The sequence below is a fragment of the Bubalus kerabau genome, chromosome 8 (genome assembly GCF_029407905.1).
Source record: "Bubalus kerabau isolate K-KA32 ecotype Philippines breed swamp buffalo chromosome 8, PCC_UOA_SB_1v2, whole genome shotgun sequence".
NCBI lineage: Eukaryota > Metazoa > Chordata > Mammalia > Artiodactyla > Bovidae > Bubalus > Bubalus kerabau.
The window spans coordinates 19,375,538-19,392,266 of NC_073631.1; the positions used below are offsets into that span (position 1 = coordinate 19,375,538).

The window sequence follows — 16,729 nt, forward strand, 5'->3', positions numbered from 1 at the left end:
GAGGATGAGGCAGAGAAGAAATGCCCCCAAAAGCCTTAAGCTCACAAACACACTAGACTTAAAATCTTTGAAATGCACTGAACAGAGTATATTCTTTTAAATTATTAATATCTTTGAAAACCCTAATACATTATAAAATTGTTATTTGTGAAGTAAATTTTGTAAACCTGCGATGGCTTCACATTTTATCATACAGAAACTGAATAAAGTTATTTTAGAACCGGAAGGCACTTCAGACATCATCTAACCCTACTTCCTCATTATATAGGGGAGAATTTTGAGGCCAGGCTTCCCAGGTGGTGCAGGGGTAAAGAATCTGCCTACAATGCAGGAGACCCGGGTTCAATCGCTGGGTGGGAAAGATCCCCGAAGAAGGGAATGGCAACCTACTCGAGTATTCTTGCCTGTAGAATTACATGGATAGAGGAGCCTGGTGGGCTACAGCCTATGGGGTCGCAAAGAGTGGAGCATGACAAGCGACTAACACTTTCACTTTCACTACTTTGAGGCCAGGGGAATCTTCAAGTACTTCCCCCAGGTCATGCCACAGGTGAATACCAGGTCAAGGCAGATGGATAATGTATGCTTTTTAAGTTTTTTAACACTATTAGGGGAAAAAATAGGTACACTGGACTTACTATGTACAAAGTGATAAAATTTGGCCTGAAGCTTAAGCAGGACTATAGCTGGGTGATTCATGACAACATATTTACTTGGATTTGGGTAAAAGATGATGGTATTCATGCATTTTTAAGACAGGTTCATTTTAGAGCAGAGTTTTATTGAACTAAAAGTTAATCTCTCTCTCTCCTCTCCCCAGCCCCAAGATAATTCAAACTTTCAACTCCTGTCTTCCTTCTCTCCCTCAGAAAAAGAGAATCATACAAATGAACCAAAACAAATCAACCAAAACAGCTAATTACAGTTAACAGGATTATCAGTTTATTTCAGATGAATTCTAATTTTAATTTGTTCTGGTTTTAATTATCAGGAAAATTGTTTAATATCACTGTTTCCTTTTTGAGGTCAGCCATTTTTGGGCTTCTAAAAATTCTTCTAAAAATATATTTCTTGCACATAAATATATATTATTGCTTTATAATATTCATTTCAGATTGGATCAGATAGACTTGGGAAAAAGCCAAGGGCAGGGGACTGTGTTTTACTGTGGCTATAATTCAATCTGTTTATATGTATATTAGGTTGCATCACAGAAAATTTAGAGAATGATTTCTGAAAGGATTCTCAACATGACTAAAGTCTGAAAAAAAAAAGGGAATGAATACTATATTCCTTAAGGATAATCATACTTTTGTTCCATCTTTATAAGGCTGATTGTGGATGAATTCTAAGAGTGCATTTTAGATAGGATATGACTTTCAACAGAAGAATGTACGCGGATCATGTTTTTAGTTCTTTTTAAAGCAAGTGGTAGGAGAGAAGGGTGAACCAGCCATCCTTGTCTCCCCTACCCTCACCCCCACCAATGTTATCTTATTAAAACTGGAGAAGTTTAACAGAAACAATGATAAGTTTTTCAGTGTTCCTTAGCTTAGGGTCCTTTTCTGGTTGAGTCCTATAGGAAATGAAGACTCCTACAAAGAGACAAAAAATGACAAACCACTGTTGTTTCATATCCCAGGCCAGGAGTCTTATAGGATCCATGAGAGTTGAATGTCAGGGCGGAAGGTCTCAGATCATTACCATAAAAAGCTCTTTGGCACCCTGTGTCATAGAACAAAGTGTCAGGCCAGTCCCCATTACTAGTCGCCTGTGGTGCTTTTCTTAAATAATCAGTTCCATTCAGAAAGAGATTTTAAGGTCCTTGATCGTCAGTCTTTCTATTTCACAAGCAGTAATTTTTTAAGGCTAAATGGTCCTGGAGGCAGAATGTTTTTGAAGTAATGTTTAGAAAAAGAACTTATATCCCAAAGCTGACCTGATTCTTTCTCTCTTTTCCCAAAGGTCAGATGCAAGCTCAGTACTAAGGGCACTGAAGTTGAGCTGTGGACAGAGGCAGGCGGCATTCACTCCAGCTCCACGTTCCAGCAGGGGAGGGCCTAGGAGCTAATAAACAAGTGGGAGTCAATTTTAGGATGGTTGCCAAATCCCAAAGGGGAAATCAGACAAAGTCTCCTTTGCCCTACTCTGACCCTACAGCCTCAAATACGGGTGCTTATTTTTCTTCTTTAAACTTTTTAAGAGCATGAAAAACCTAGTAAGTGAAGATAGCCAAGATAACATTGCAACCATGCTATATATAAATGTGTATCTTTCTCAAAAGTGCATTTTCAGAGTCCCAATTAGAAAATGTGCTTCACCACTTTACTCTGCATATGCCCCAATGAATTCCAAGAGGTCACAGAGGCAGTGTGCAACTTCCCAGAGTAGAAGAGCTTGCTCTTTAAAGAGCTATTTTTAGCTTGGAAGGGGGAGTGTAGGCCAGGAAGTGCCTGGCAGGTATGTCCTACAGCAGGGATCTAAACTACAGGCCTGAGCTAAGCCTCCTGATTTGCTCTAGGAAAGGGTAGTTCTGCTGATTGTCACTGCTATTTTGGGGGGTGAGGGGTTGCCAGCTTTCCCCAGGGGAACTCAACCTGTAGTCCTGGGAGACCTCTTGTGTAGAGGGTACACTGTGTCTGGGCCCTGACTGACCTGAGCGGGAACACTAGAGCCCGAGGCATGCAATAGCCACGCTCCAGGAAATGACAATCCGAGACTCATTAAAAATCACGATTCCATTTTGATGTTCAATAACTAGGGTTCCTAAGGTAAATTTCAAACCAACACTTATATCGAGTTGTTATCCTTCAGAGTGCACCTTTCCAGGCCGGGCACTAGTGACGGGTAGGCTTGCAGAGGTAGCAGGTGAGGGAGGAGGAAGAAAAATGTCCCTGGCCGCACTTGGACTAGCAGACCGATTTTGGACCCCTTGAGGAGGTGAGGTGCTGGCGGCCCCACTGGCAAGAGAGCGCCTGGTCCTAGGATGTCACCGGACATGGTCGAAGCTGGCCTGAAGGAGTGCGATGGACAGGGTGAAGGGGAGAAGATGAGGACAAGGTTTGAGAGGGAATGGCAAGGGTGAGGTAGAGACACATATACAGAAGAGGAGAGAGTCAAAAATCCTGAGAGAGACCCAGAAAGGGGTAGAAAGACACCGAGGGACAGGCATAGAGTACAAGAAAAACAGAGGAGACAGAAAAAATATTGAGAGTAGAGACAGCAAGGGAGATATGACGAAAAACAGTGACAGCGGGAGTCAGAGCAGAGTCGGAGTCCGGGAAATACTGGTTGAGGAAGAGGTATTAGCAGTGAGGGAAGTGGCAAACGCTCCAAGCTTCCTCCATCACCCACCTCCCCTCACAGACCACCCCCCACCCCTTCCTCTCGCTTGCCCAGCCCGCGACGAGGAGTGGAGCGCAAGGTCGCCCAGTCCTCTCGGCGGTGGCGCGCTGAATGGCTGGCGGTCCGCAGCGCCCGGGCCCCGGGGCTCCCAGCTACAGGTCCGCGGTGCCCCGCTTAGGCGCTCGGGGTGGGCCGGGCAGAGCTGCACCCTCCTGCGCCCATCCCCGCCCTCCGCACCGCCCCACGACGCTTCCCGCCACTCCTCCGGCAGTCTCAGTCCTCCTCAAGCCCCCCAGGGGGAAGGGGGCACTGCGGCCGCCAGAGACACCGTGAGAGCCACTTCTCCCAGTGGGCCCGGCCCGCCCAGAGCCTGGGAGCGGGATCTGTGTGCACGGGGTCCTAGTTGGTCTCCGAGGAGTCGTTCACCCACGTGCCGAGGTCATTGCCTGAGTCAGGAAGGTAGGCGAGCCGAGCGGCGAACCTGCGGAGAAAGCACCGGGGCACCGGCGCCAAGAAGCCCCGCGCGCTCCAGAGCGTCCCCCAGCGGTCAGGCAGGACCGCGGCCAGAGCCCGCGACTCCGCTCCGGAGTGGCTTTCGGGCTTCTCTGTGTCGCGGGGAGAGGTGCAGCCGCGGATGACCCGGGATCCTACAGGCTCTGGCCGCCCCACCCCTTCCTCAGAAACTCCAAACTGCTTGCGCCTGCTGTGTGGCATTTTTTTTTTTTTTTTCTTCCGAAAGGCCAGCGTCTTATCTCTCAAGTTCAAGTCCTGAGGACTTGCCCAGCCTCTTCCCCTGAAGTCACTTCTACCATCCTTCGGCATCCTTGGGAAGCAGGGTGCCTTGGACTGCTCGTCCCAGAGCCAGCGCGGGCAGTCCCGTCCTCCCTCCGGTGCCTGCCGGAGCCCGGCGCATTCGCTTCGCACCCTCCCTCTCTTTCTCCCTCCCTTTCTCCCTTCCTCTCTTTCCTCCTCTACTTCCCCCTCCCTCTCTCGCCTCTTAAGTTTCCTGCACCGTGAATCCAACTGTGCCAAGCCTAGGCTCCCGCGGAACCAATCCTGAGCGCGACCCGGGCACTGGGACGCCGACTCCGGCGAGGGGACGAGGCAGCGGGACCCGTCCGCGCCCGAGCATGGAGATGAAGCGCCAGGGAGGGCATGTCCGGGGCGCCGGAGACGCCAGGCCCGAGTAGCTAGCTCCTCCATGGAGCCTTCCCAGAGCGGTCCTTGCTCGCTGTATTCGCCCCCAGTCCTGTGCGGTACGTACCCTTCGCTTTCACAGTCCAGATACGGGGGATATCTTGGGGTGGGGTGGTGGGGCAGCACGAAGGGGCGGCGAGGAGAGCCACTGGTTGGGAGACGGAGTGCGCCTGGCGGTGACCCTTACAGACCCGGGCAGGCTTCCGCTCTAGAAGTTAGCAACTGGCTGTGCCCCTTGCCTCGAAAAAAGTAGTACGTGTGTATGCGCGTGTTATCTCTGTGTGTACCCGGCGCTCGAATGGGTAAACTGAGCCTGGCTTTCCTGTATGCAAAATTGCATTCCCTTTGCCCACCCCCACCGCACCAAACGCGCGGAGATACCCAGCACCTAATCCTGGTCAGCTCTACCTACCCCGTCTTCTCCCCACGCCCCGCTCGCTCAGTCTTGCTCGCTCGCTCTCCCTCTCTCTTTCTCTCTCCTTCTCTCTCTGCTGGTGTGGATGTGTGTGAGCACTGCCAGGGCTGGCGAAGAACCAGCCGCCGCCTTTAGTCCGAGCCGCCCGGCCATCAAACGCGGGCAGGTCTCGCTGACAGAGAGGCTTGGGCTCTGAACCAGCCTGCACGCGGCTCTGTGTGCCCCGTCACCTCCCGGCTCCACCGCCCGGGAACTCGCACCCGAGGAGCGCAGGGCGCAAGGAACCTCTCCACCTCCAACCCTCCTGCCCGCCTGCCTGCGGACGACGGCGCGCTCTCGGGTTTCAGGCACTGGATTTACTCGCTTTGGCATTTCTCCTGCCTCCCCCACCTCCGGGTTTTTTGGTCCACCCCTCGCGCCACGACCCCCTTTCCCTGCTTGGTCGCCAAGCCTAACCTTGCCCGCGTGGTCATGGGATGTCTAATTTCATTTGTATCTAGGCTGCTGAGAGCGCTCCTGGCTCTGTAAAGTGGATGTCAGGTGGATCTATGTTTGTGAAGGAACAAAGACTCAGCGAAGGCACCGCCGAGGAAGTTTGAGACGCGGGAGGATGCAGGCTGCGTGCTGGTACGTGCTTCTCCTCCTGCAGCCCACCGTCTACTTGGTAAGTCGCTGCCAATCCCGCGCCCCCTCGATCCCACCTTGGTCGCGAGGCCAGGCAACTGGGGGTGCGCGGGAGGAGGGTGAGACCGTCAGTTCAGCGGGAGCGGCGTTCCTAGCGACGGTGTTGGGACAACTTTGGCAAGCTGGTCTCCGGATCCCTGTGGGCTTTTCTGGGGTTTCCAGCCCCGATACACCCTCTCCTGTGCCTGATTCTAAACCGCGTCCAGGGCGCCCTAGACACCCAGAAACCGAGGAGATAGCTGGACGGGATGCTTTATGGGGATAGATGGCAAAGAGAAGGGGTGGAAGACAGGGAACTCTCAGTAGTTCATCCAGAGGCTTTGAAGGTAAATCCATCCGCCTAACCAGCAGATTGGAGATGTGGCACGTAAAGAAGTGCGGGCAACTTTGTTGGGCTTGCGGGGTTCAGACGGGGCAAGTATAGCTGTCAGATAGGAAGACCACAAGCCTTCGGATAGAGTTAGGTCCGAGATGCTCCAGCAAACATATAAAGGCTCCCCCTCCTTCTCTCCCAGACTCTCCTTTCCACTAGTACCCCAATTCCAGTGCTGAGCCCCTTACTAGGGACTGGCAGACCATGTCACCAGGGAGCAAATACTGCCTAGTCCTCCCGGAGCCGAGTTTTCTGGGCTCTGGACTTGGCACACTGTTGGAACTGGGATTGTCATGGGGTGGGGGCTTAAAGTGAAGCACTTTGCCGTGGTGGTTGTGGATGGGTAGTTTGGTAGCTATGGGCACCGCCTGGAGCCAAGACCCAGAGCGCAGTTTCTTGGGTCTGGCTTCAGGGAGGGCCAGGAACAATCTTATCCTGCTAGTGAAGTTGTGTGCCCAGAGCACGGAAGTCCATAATCCACCTCCGGGCCGCAGGAACACACGGAGGGCTCTGTGTGTTCTGTCTGGGGGCAAGAAGCACTGGGGAGGCCCGATGGGTTGCGTAGTGAATGGAGTGAATATTGCCATTCCTTAATCCCAAGGGCTTCAGAATCCACAATCCTGGGTGTAAAAGGGTTGCTATCCCTGCAATAGAGAGCATTTCCCAGCCGTTGTCTTGGTGCCTGTGACTTCAGGGCTGCTAGTCGCGTGAACTCTCTGTATGCTAATGAGTGTGTAAGTATACGTGTGTGAATATGAATGTGAGGGTGTTTCAGCTTGAATCCAAGAACCTTCAGTGTGTGTCTTTGCACCTTTATCGCCTGACCATGGCAGCTGCGGACGCCAGAGGGCGCTGCGCGTCAGTGTCCTCGCCTACAGGACACCTTGGGGTAAACAGGTGAAAGCTGGGGCAGCCAATCCTAAAGAACGGCCTTTCTGACTCCGTCACCGAAGTCTGTGACTTCCCCGGCTGGAACGCAGACAGAATGCAAAAAGTGTCCTTCCCATTTCTCATCTTCAATCCACCTTGCCCCCACCTGTGTCCAGTAAACCCTATGACATTGAGAGCTTAGAGATGCAGGGCAGAAAGTTTGGCCTAAGGAAACCCAGGAATTGCTTATTGAAAGAAAGGGGAGGGACCGCAAAGTGAAAGCGACCGAGGGGGAATATGAAGGATTCCCTCGATCACGGAAACCCTCGTGCCCCTCTCTCTGCATACCTTTACGCAAGACCTGAACCTCCGGACTGTTCCTCCGTCCTTGAAATGTGCTCACGAACGCACGGCAAAAGCTCGCGGCTGTGGTGCAGTTTATTGCTTGGAGCAAGTATTTCGATAGTCTGGAAAATAATCTATCAAAAGCAGAAGTGAAATCAATACGTTGTGTTAAATTTTAAATGTGTTTGTTGGCAGTTAAACCGTTTTCCACTCATTACAACAACAGTGCTGGATTTATTCTAATGCTCTGCGTTCTCAACAACAAGCGCATTAATTCTCCTTTAATTGTAAACTGGGAGCATTTGAAAACCATTCAGTGTGCAAATTATGCTGATTCAATTACCGTTTAGTTACAGACTTCATTACCTGAATGCCTTTTGGCAACACAGAGAAAGGAGACAATTTTTCCAGTTTCACTCAAAACCATACAAAATGTGAACAATAAAATAGAGAAGGTGATTTAGACGTCCATTCTTTTTCTCTTGGATCTAAAGTTGTTTTGTGTTTCGGGGATTAGAAATCAGACACACCACGAAAAACAAAAGGCTGGTGGCTGTGACCCAAGGCAGTGTTTCCAGGGATTGTAGTCCCATGGTTATTTGTCGGCAAAATCCGGAGCTGTTTTCCTAGAGGAGCAAGAAGCTGATTTTCCCCATGAAAATGAATTTAGAAGGGTGAATTGGGCAGTTAGAACAGGATGGCTTTAGGCAAGTAAATAAGTGGAAACCCTTGATTAAACCTCTAGGGCAATGAGGTGGACCAAGAAGTGGTCAAAGCTTCTCTCTCCATCTGTTTTATTGAATAGCAGGTACAGTAACTGAATTTATCATTTGTTGGTAGTCACACCCCACAACAGCCCAGACCTCTGTAAGAAACTGCAATAGATGCCTTCAGGTTGTCGGGAAATGCTTCAAGTTGCTCTCCAAAAAGTCAGGGGTGGCATAAACCTGATTTTATTTTTCCCCTTGAATTGACACAATCCAGGGAGGAGTTTAATGAATAATTTTTTGTGTGTCTTTATGGACTCACACAAGTTCAGTGACAGGGGCACTGTTTGTACCTTGTCTCATAGCTGATATTACAGTGCACCTTTCTCTTTAAGACCCTCGAAACCCAGTTATATTTCCCAAGAACTAATCACACATTATGTTTGAGTAGTAGGATTTGTTTAGGTATCTCCTGTACAACAATATTTAGGCATCTGCTTATATAGAGAGATATGCCTAAATACTCCCAAATTTGGGGAGGTTTATTGAAAATGAAAAACAGTTCTCTAACCAGCAGCTCAGTGTTCTGTATTTAAGCCATGGTTCCCTGCTTATATTTAGGTGAATGTTCTCAGAGTATGTTTCTTGGCCCAGGGTTCTTTGAATGCCTGTTCTAGGTTGTATATTTTGAGTCTTTTTGTGTTTTGAGAGATCAGTCTGTTCTGTTTCAAACGAGAAGCTTATTTTAGTACTACTGCAATGGGAAGTTAATTAGAAATGTATCTGTAAAGTTACCTTCTCAAGCATACTAGCTAAGATACTCAAAAGTCACCCCAGGATTAACTCCAGCCATAAATGCAGGGAAGTGGGAAATCTTTTTTTTTTTTTTTATTTTAATAGAGGCAAGGAAGTCTTCTGTTTACTGAATGTTATTGAATTGCAGATTTAAAAATCTGAAGTCAGCAGGAGAGGAACCTATAGTGTAACAATACTTGTTAAAAATAAAAAAGTCCTGTAATCTTTATTCTCCTGTCAGTTCTGGACTGATTCCAGAATATTTTCAGTATGATATAATGGGGTAACAGACAATAGCATTTTAACAGAGTTGAAGTACATACTGAATAATCTAGGGAATTGTGGTTTCTGACTGTGAAGAATGGGGGTGGGTCCTACACTGAGTTGTGAGCTGAAGGACAGGTATGGGCACACAGAGAGGGACCTCCCAGCAAAAGTCAGAGGGGTCCTGCTTGGGGGTCACCTGTGACAATTTTCAGAGTCAAGAAGTAAGTCTAATGAGCAGTCCCAGGGCATGTTAACAAAAAATTTACTCAGAAACTGAATCCCTAGATTCTGACCAGAGGTTGAATGATGTTACTGTGATCAAGTCAAATATTCAGTCTATTCTAAGAAGAGTTCCCTTGTCCTCCCAATGTACTTTCCACCATTTCTTCTAGGATATAAATTTGCTAATGATCTAGTTGTTTTTTTTTTAATCAAGAAGGGCAAAAAATGGAAAGTTCTTTCTAAAACTTGTGCTTAAAAAACCATTCTGATTCTTCTATTCCCTCGAATTTAGGGTATCTTTAAAATATGAATTCCATGCCAGTTGTTTAACAGAGGTTAAAGTGTGGTTAATATGTTTATGGAATGCTACCTCTACACTGTTAGAAGCCAGACTGTTTGGGTGAATTCCACTCTTTATGAAGATGGCTGTTAAGAAATGTGGAAACTAAGGGAAAATTAGCAGGAAAGGGACCACCAATGCTTATCCTTTGGACTAGATATATATATCTCCCATCCTTTGAAAATTAAGCCAGCTACCCACTGAACATTTTAATTAATTTCAGCTTATTCCTGAAAAGAGAAGCCCATTAACCACTAACAGCGGCTGTTCAGTGTTCTCTGTTAAGGCCAGTTCTTGGAGGCAGTACTGTAAGTTACCCAGTTCCATTGAATTTCCTCACTCTTCTGCCCTAGCTGAACCTTCCCTATATAGGATTAAACCTAACTTTGTGAAGGAGCCTATACCCCAGCAGCACAAAATGAGAATTCATGTCTCAAGACCTGTTCCAGGGCTCTGTAAGAGGAGAAGGTGTTACTATTCCAGGTATTTCCCTGAAATATTCAACCCTCCACTGATCAGCAAAACAGCTCCCTGGGTGTGTGGAAAGCGCTTGGCTGGTTGCACTTCTGCTCACTTCCAGGAGGATGAGAGTGGTCTGGGGCCTTCCAGTGACAGCTTTGGGAAAACCGCTTTCAGTATTAGAAGGAGAGAACTAGAATTGCTCCAACTTCCTCAGCAATATTTTCCCAGAAAGCCATTAAGTTCGTGGCTCCTCTTTGTGTGAAGTTGATTTCCATTTGGCTTCAAATTGTTGATGGCTATTTCCTCCTTAATGAAAGTGTTGTCTGGGTGAAAAATATATCAGGTGGCAGGGAAATTGGTTGATTTTTTTTTTTTTTTTTTGAGATTGGTGCCCACTGGCTTACTTTTCTATCTGAGGGAAGATTTCCTGTAGACTACAGAAATTGACAGTATTGTTCCGGTAATAACCACCAGCGACAATATTTTCAAGAGGGCATTTGAGTGATGAAAGCATTTGGATATTGCCTTTTCAAATAAGCAATTTTCTGGGCTTCTTTGGTTTTTATAAGGGGTGGGGGAGAAGGGGCCAGGCATTGGCAGAGGGACTCCTTCTTGGTTTCACTTAGTTCTGAAATACCCAGGTACTTGTCAGCCTTGTTTGGGATTCCAGGGTCTGAACAGCTCTCAGTGAGTTTGACTGTCCTGGTGGTGATATTAAGGGAATCCTCAACATCAAAAGGGAATCCTCTTCCTTGCACTCTTCTGGCTATAAAGAAAGCTGATGGAAGCTGTGAAAGTTTGTCTGCTCTCAAGTGACTAGTTAGGAAGTGTACCTTCTTTCAGATTTTTTTTTTAAAGACAGTGTCTAGGTCTGATTCGATTCAGGAAAGTTCCCTTAAAGCAACTCTGTGCTTTAAGAGCTTCAGATCTCATTTCAAGACCTTATCGAGTCCTCTCCATTTAAATTAATAGGGAGAGGTAGGCGAGTCAGGCCGTCCGGTCAGAGACTTCCAGGAGCCGCTGGATGGCCAGTCGGGTCTGCTCCCTCGCCTCCCACTACATTCTTCTAGCCAGTCCTGCCGACTGTTTGCAGGAAGTTGCGATCTTGATTTATCCGCTGCTTAAGCTTGCGACCAGCTTTTTCTCTAAGTCAGCACTAACCCCTCCCGGAGCTTGGTAAACACAGCGCGCGCGCATTTTTCTGCTGCCGATTGGCATGTTGACGACTCCGCTTGAAGGAATGTGACAATAAAGTGGGAACCAAAGCTTGGCAAGCACTTAATCAAGGATAAAAAGGTTCCGCTGTAAGGATGTCACTCAATTTATTGTGAAAGTCGAATGAATTACGTTTAATGAAAGTGCTCCCCAGATGAATATTACTGGCAATTTCCTGAGTTGGCTCTGTCAGCTCAAGATGAGAAAATGCCAACCCAGATCAGGAAAGAGCGCCCGTCTCAATTACTATGCAAGCTTTCCAAGAGTGGCTTTTTATTGAGATGATATATACCGGCGGCTTCTTCAAGCTCCTCGGCGCGCCCAGGAGCGCGTGTGCGCATTTTCCAAGTTCGCTGTCTTACCCTCCCGGGTTGCTGGCTGTTGTTTAAACTTCTAATGAGCTCGCCGCGATTCAGCTGCGGGCTGAAAACCTAATTACTTCCTCTGTAAACATTTTTCCCTAGTATATTTTGTTTACTACCGAGGTGGGGGCTGGCAGGGGGTAGGTGGGGGTGGAGTGGAGAGACTTCCCTTTCTCGGGATCCCTTTGTCATAGAAAGATCCTTGGCGTCTGGTCGGGGGCTCGGGGTATTGGAAGGCAAGGCGGCACCCGGAGTGGGGGCGTTGGTGTGTGCCTGCTGTAGGGTCTCGGGAACAGCCAGAGTACAGCAAGTACCTCTCCCGCCGCGGCTAGCGAAACGCCTTCTCTGGTTCCTACTTCCTTTAAATTAATGAGGGCTTTTTACTTGAGCAAGCCGGAAATACGATGGGGAGAGGGATAGGCAGGCCGCAGCCTCAGCTCACCGCTTCATCTGCATGAGAATGGGAAACAGTGAGGCTTTTCTTGTACCATTTCTATCTCCTACAATAAGACAAATCGCTGCTTATAAAAACCTAGTGTTTCCTTAGAAACTGGCTCCTGGGGGCTCGGCTTGTCCCTGCGGAACCTGACTCTGGCCAGGTCGCCCCCATCATCCCCGCCACCGTAATGGCTTCTGACAGGAAGGATCCGAATCAGCGGCTCGAGGCGCGCAGAGAGAGGCTGGGCGCCTTCGCCCCACCGGAGGGAGCAGGCGTCCTCCTGACAAATTCCGCCCTACGTCTCAGACCCCCTTCCCACCCATTGATTTTCAAGGCCATTTCAAGTAGTCTTCTACAGTTAGAAGCGAGAAACTTTCTTCGACGTAGGCTTCGTACCCTTGTCTCGGAAACTCAGTCTTCCGACCGAAGCCTCGGAGTGTTCACGCCGGGGAAGTTGCCCAGTTGGAATCCCAGCCTTCACAGCTGCGAGCTTTGTTGTTTGCTTTTAGCTTCAGGTGACCTCCAGCAGTCCCAAAGGGTTTATGAAAACGCAGGTGCAGCCCTCTCGTATCTGGATCCCAAGCCCTCACACCAAAGCGTGGCATCTGGGGGAGCTCTTCGTCGACGCTATTGAGCTTTGGTACTCCTGGGGTAGCAGGCAGAACTGCAGCGATTCTCCGAAGGGAGGCCGCAGAGCGGAGAGCGAATGGGGCGGTGGCTGGCGGCCTGCGGCTGGGCAAGCGTGGCCCGCAGAGCGATTCTTCAGGACCGCGGACAGCGCCACAGGCTCCGCCCCGCCGGGGGCCAGCAGCCTGGCCTGGCTCGCAGCCGCCTCGCAGGCTCGGCCCCTGCAAGCGGAGTGGCGCTTCCCGCGGACTCCTTGCTACCGCCCAGTCGCGACCTTAACGACCCGCCTCCCCCTCCCAGTCTTTGGGGAGCACTAAGCTGAACTGAACTGAAGTGAACTGAAGCTCCGATCGCTAGGTCCCCGAGGTTTCTTGCGGTCTTCTCATTAGCACCCCTTCTCCCGCCCCCTCCCTCGTTGCGGCGTCACGTGTTTGCCACAGAATTTGTCCCCAAGGAGATGAGTCCTTCTTTTCCTCCACTTTCTCCTCTCCTGCCCCTCTTCCCTCACACAGTTTGTTACATCTACCCCTCCTCCCAAACAGAAACGCGAATCCAGTGAGGTAGAGTTGTGTCTTTAACAATGTAAAAGCCTCTTTTGACAGACAAGGAAACTGAGGTAGGAGGAGGGGAATCAACTGTCTCGAAAGAGTAAAACCAAGAGGGGAAAAGTGATTCCCGCCCTATCTCCCACCTGCGGGGAGCACGGCTGAGGCCCCCAAGTTCCCCTCCAGGATGTGCGCCTTTAAAAAGCAGCGCGGATTGGGGTGGGGCGAGGGGTCCTAATTATTATGAATTTCCAAAGGAGCAGTAATTATTCACGGAGAGCAGGAGAAACCACGGCCCGAGCAAGGGAATCGATATATTTGCTATCGAAAGTGCCTGGCTCGCCTTTAATGCAGACGAATGGGGATGTAGCCTCATTATTTTCCGTGGTTAGGCTCCCCGGCGTGGGGCCTGAAGCCGCGTGAAATCTATCATCATTAGATCCAGGATGGGGAGAGGGGTAATTTCTCCTTATTTATTTAGCAAAACAAACAAACATCCCACCAACCCTAGCTCCTCAAACACGGATACACAGCCGTCGTCCCTCTTCTTCTTCCCCTCCCCTCGCCCCCTTGCTGTTGCACACTCCCCCGGGGCCTTCCACAGCGCTCCAAAGCCAGACACCGCGGTCACTTAAAGTGCGCGCACTTCCTCCTCGGCGGCGGTCACACGTTGATTTGGTCCAGAAATAAGACGGAGAGTACCGAGCGTTGGCGCTAGGGGTTCTCTGTGTCAAAGGCGAAGGTTGGCGGGGAAGTTCCGTCCTGTGCTCTCGCCCCTTGCGTCAGAGTCAACCCTTTCTGGACGCCCGATTCTGCAAATCCCCGCAGTATTCAAAGGAGCAGCGGTCTGGCAGGTAGTGTTCCATCAACCCGTGTGAGAAGCCAGCTTGGAAAAAAATGGAAGCCTGTGAGAGCAGAACGGATCTGGAGGCGAAGAGAGGTCGGAAATTGAATAGAAAGGGAAGAGAAGGTTTAAGCATAACGCCTCCAGGGTATTCTCGAGGGCCCAGTGAGAACGGCCTCTTCTTGCTCCAGGTGAGATGCTGGCCTTTTGCCTGCAGGCCAGCGAGGTGCAGTTTTCCAGGAGTGGGAGTGGGCCCCACATGCGCTCACTGAAGTCGCTGAACTGTTGAGGGTCCTGCCTAGTAGATTGCGTAGCGTTTCCCCATTGCTCTTCCTTTGTGGAGCCCTCACTCCATGGCACAGCCTTTCTCACTCTCAGGAGTTGTCTGACATTTCTGGTAGGCCCTTGCTGGGATAAAACTTGTATTTCTGTACAAGTGTCTTCACTGTTCTTTAAAGTGAGGGGTGTGTGTGTGTGTGTGTGTGTGTGTGTGTCTGTGTTTGAGTGCTTGGTCTTCATCTGACCGCCCTTCCCTTATTTTAGCACATCAGTGCTGCAGAGAAGATAGGGAGTGGCCCTAAAAAGAAACCTCTAACTCCACCTCCTTAATTGCAGTAAAACTATGATAATTATAATGACATTTATAAGAACATTGATAAGAACAAAATTTAAAATTGTAGACTTCCTTACAGTCACTGAATAATAATAATATCCTTCTCCTCTGGGATTTTCTTTTTTTCAGAGCCCAGCTTCTCATGGTATATTATGACTACTCAGTGTCTTTGTTTCCTTTCGGGCAGAGACAGCCAGCCAACACAATACCAGGACTATATGATTTATTGGCATCTTTTCCCCCACCATCTTCATTTTCAGAGGCTTTATAATTAAACTCTGTGAGATGTATGTAACATAAATCCAGTGGAGGACCTTTTTATTTATATTTATATAGCCTGCTGAGAAAGGAAAATTAAGGAAGTGCTTATATTGAGGTAATAAGCCTGCTTTGATATTAACAGAAATATCCCTTTAATTTACTTTTCTCAAGTCTGGTAAAACACTGTCTTTATGAAACCAGACCCTATCCCATAGTCATGCCTATTTAAGGAGAGATCCCAATCAAGTGAAAAACACCTTTATTAGCTTGTACTAACTTAGTGGAAAAAGCCCACCAGGCTAACCACTCGCTGGAAATACATACTAGGCTAAACATGGCAAAGTTGTAGTATGATGTGGGGAGCTGAGCAGCTAGCTGCGCACAGCTACAAGGCCCTGCATTTTTTGGCTTATTGCTGCCTCTGACCCATAACACTGCACATTTACAAACAGAGTAATAGGGCTTCCAGAGCCAGCATAGAGACATCATGCTGTACATCAACAGAAATATTAATAAAACCATCAGTCTTAGGCTAAAAGGAAGGAGGCACAGATTTCTTTCTCTAAGATAAGTTATTTCCAGAAAGATTATGATAGAAAGTCTTGTGAAAAGGTCCTGGCTTGGAAGAGCCTTTTCTGTGTACAGGTTAAATACACTTACACATGTAAGAACAAGACTGGGTATACATCTGTACATCTACTCTTTGAAGTAGTCCATGGAAAATTATAATGGGGCAATTCTTTTCTTTTTGTAAGTCGTTGGACTTGAAATTCCAACTTGAGTCTGACAGTACCATTTCCTTGTTAGGGATCTAGTACCTGATACTACACTGTTGTTCTGTTTATGTCAGTATTTTCAGCTGTAGAATGAACACAGCTTGGGTGAGGAAGAGCTATTGGCACGATAGCTGGAATTTTAGTGAAGTATATATATGCCAACCTCTCCAACAGAACTTTGGAAAATGATACTTCTTGTAACCTTGTAGCTGAATGCTATTAGAGGCCCACAGGTATATAAAACAGCTTATATAAAATTAATGGACTGCTTTACATTCACAAGCTCTTACTTGTGAAGCCCTTGTAAAAAATCACATCTATTTAAAATAGGAAGAATATAAAGTCAGGTTTGGTGTGTAATCAGTAGGTGTAAATGGTTCGGTGAAATATTTGTTTTGAGTGAGTTTGACAATGTGATGGAAATTTATTGTTCACCTTTGTTCACTGATGTGCTAGTCCTAAGGCTGCTTCTTCTTTTATGTACTTGGACAGTTTTGAAACTGATTATAAGCTTCAAAGGCAACATCAAAGTACATAATCAAAATTTTAGGAAAGATGCATTTATTGACTTAGCAGATTGCAAAGAGATCCATGAGTTACCATGAAGTTACACACACACACACACACAATACCCTCCAACATTGCCTTTTTGTTTTGTTTAAAATGATCAACAATATACTTATTGGCATTGCATAACTAGATATTCTATATGCATTTTTTAATAAGAAAATGGAATCGAGTGCCTGATACTGCACTGCTCTATGCAGTATGTTTTAAGTTAGCATCAAACTTCATAAAAATAGACTTTCTGAATATAATGAAATTATTAAAGTAAATCTCTTCTTGTTTTTCATTCATGTGGGCAAAATTTAGAAAAATGAGAGAGCCTCATTCTTTTTTCCCTCCAAACATATATTAAAGATGACATTTTTCTTTAATCTGTTACTTGGTTTATGATCTCAAAGACAAGCCATAAGCCCCGCTATGGATATTTTTTTCCTTATTGTGCATTTCATTTGGGGAAT

At 47.7% G+C, this 16,729-nt stretch overlaps 1 protein-coding gene across 1 annotated transcript in view; it reads left to right on the top strand.

Moving 5' to 3' along the window:
* Positions 1 to 4,492: 4,492 nt before the first annotated feature.
* The window catches only part of NXPH1 (neurexophilin 1), a 360,267-nt gene continuing 348,030 nt past the window's right edge, over positions 4,493 to 16,729 (top strand). The window contains exons 1-2 of the mRNA XM_055589849.1: positions 4,493 to 4,601; positions 5,458 to 5,621. The gene's annotated coding sequence lies outside the window, so the exon portion shown is untranslated. The remainder of the gene's footprint in view (positions 4,602 to 5,457; positions 5,622 to 16,729) is intronic.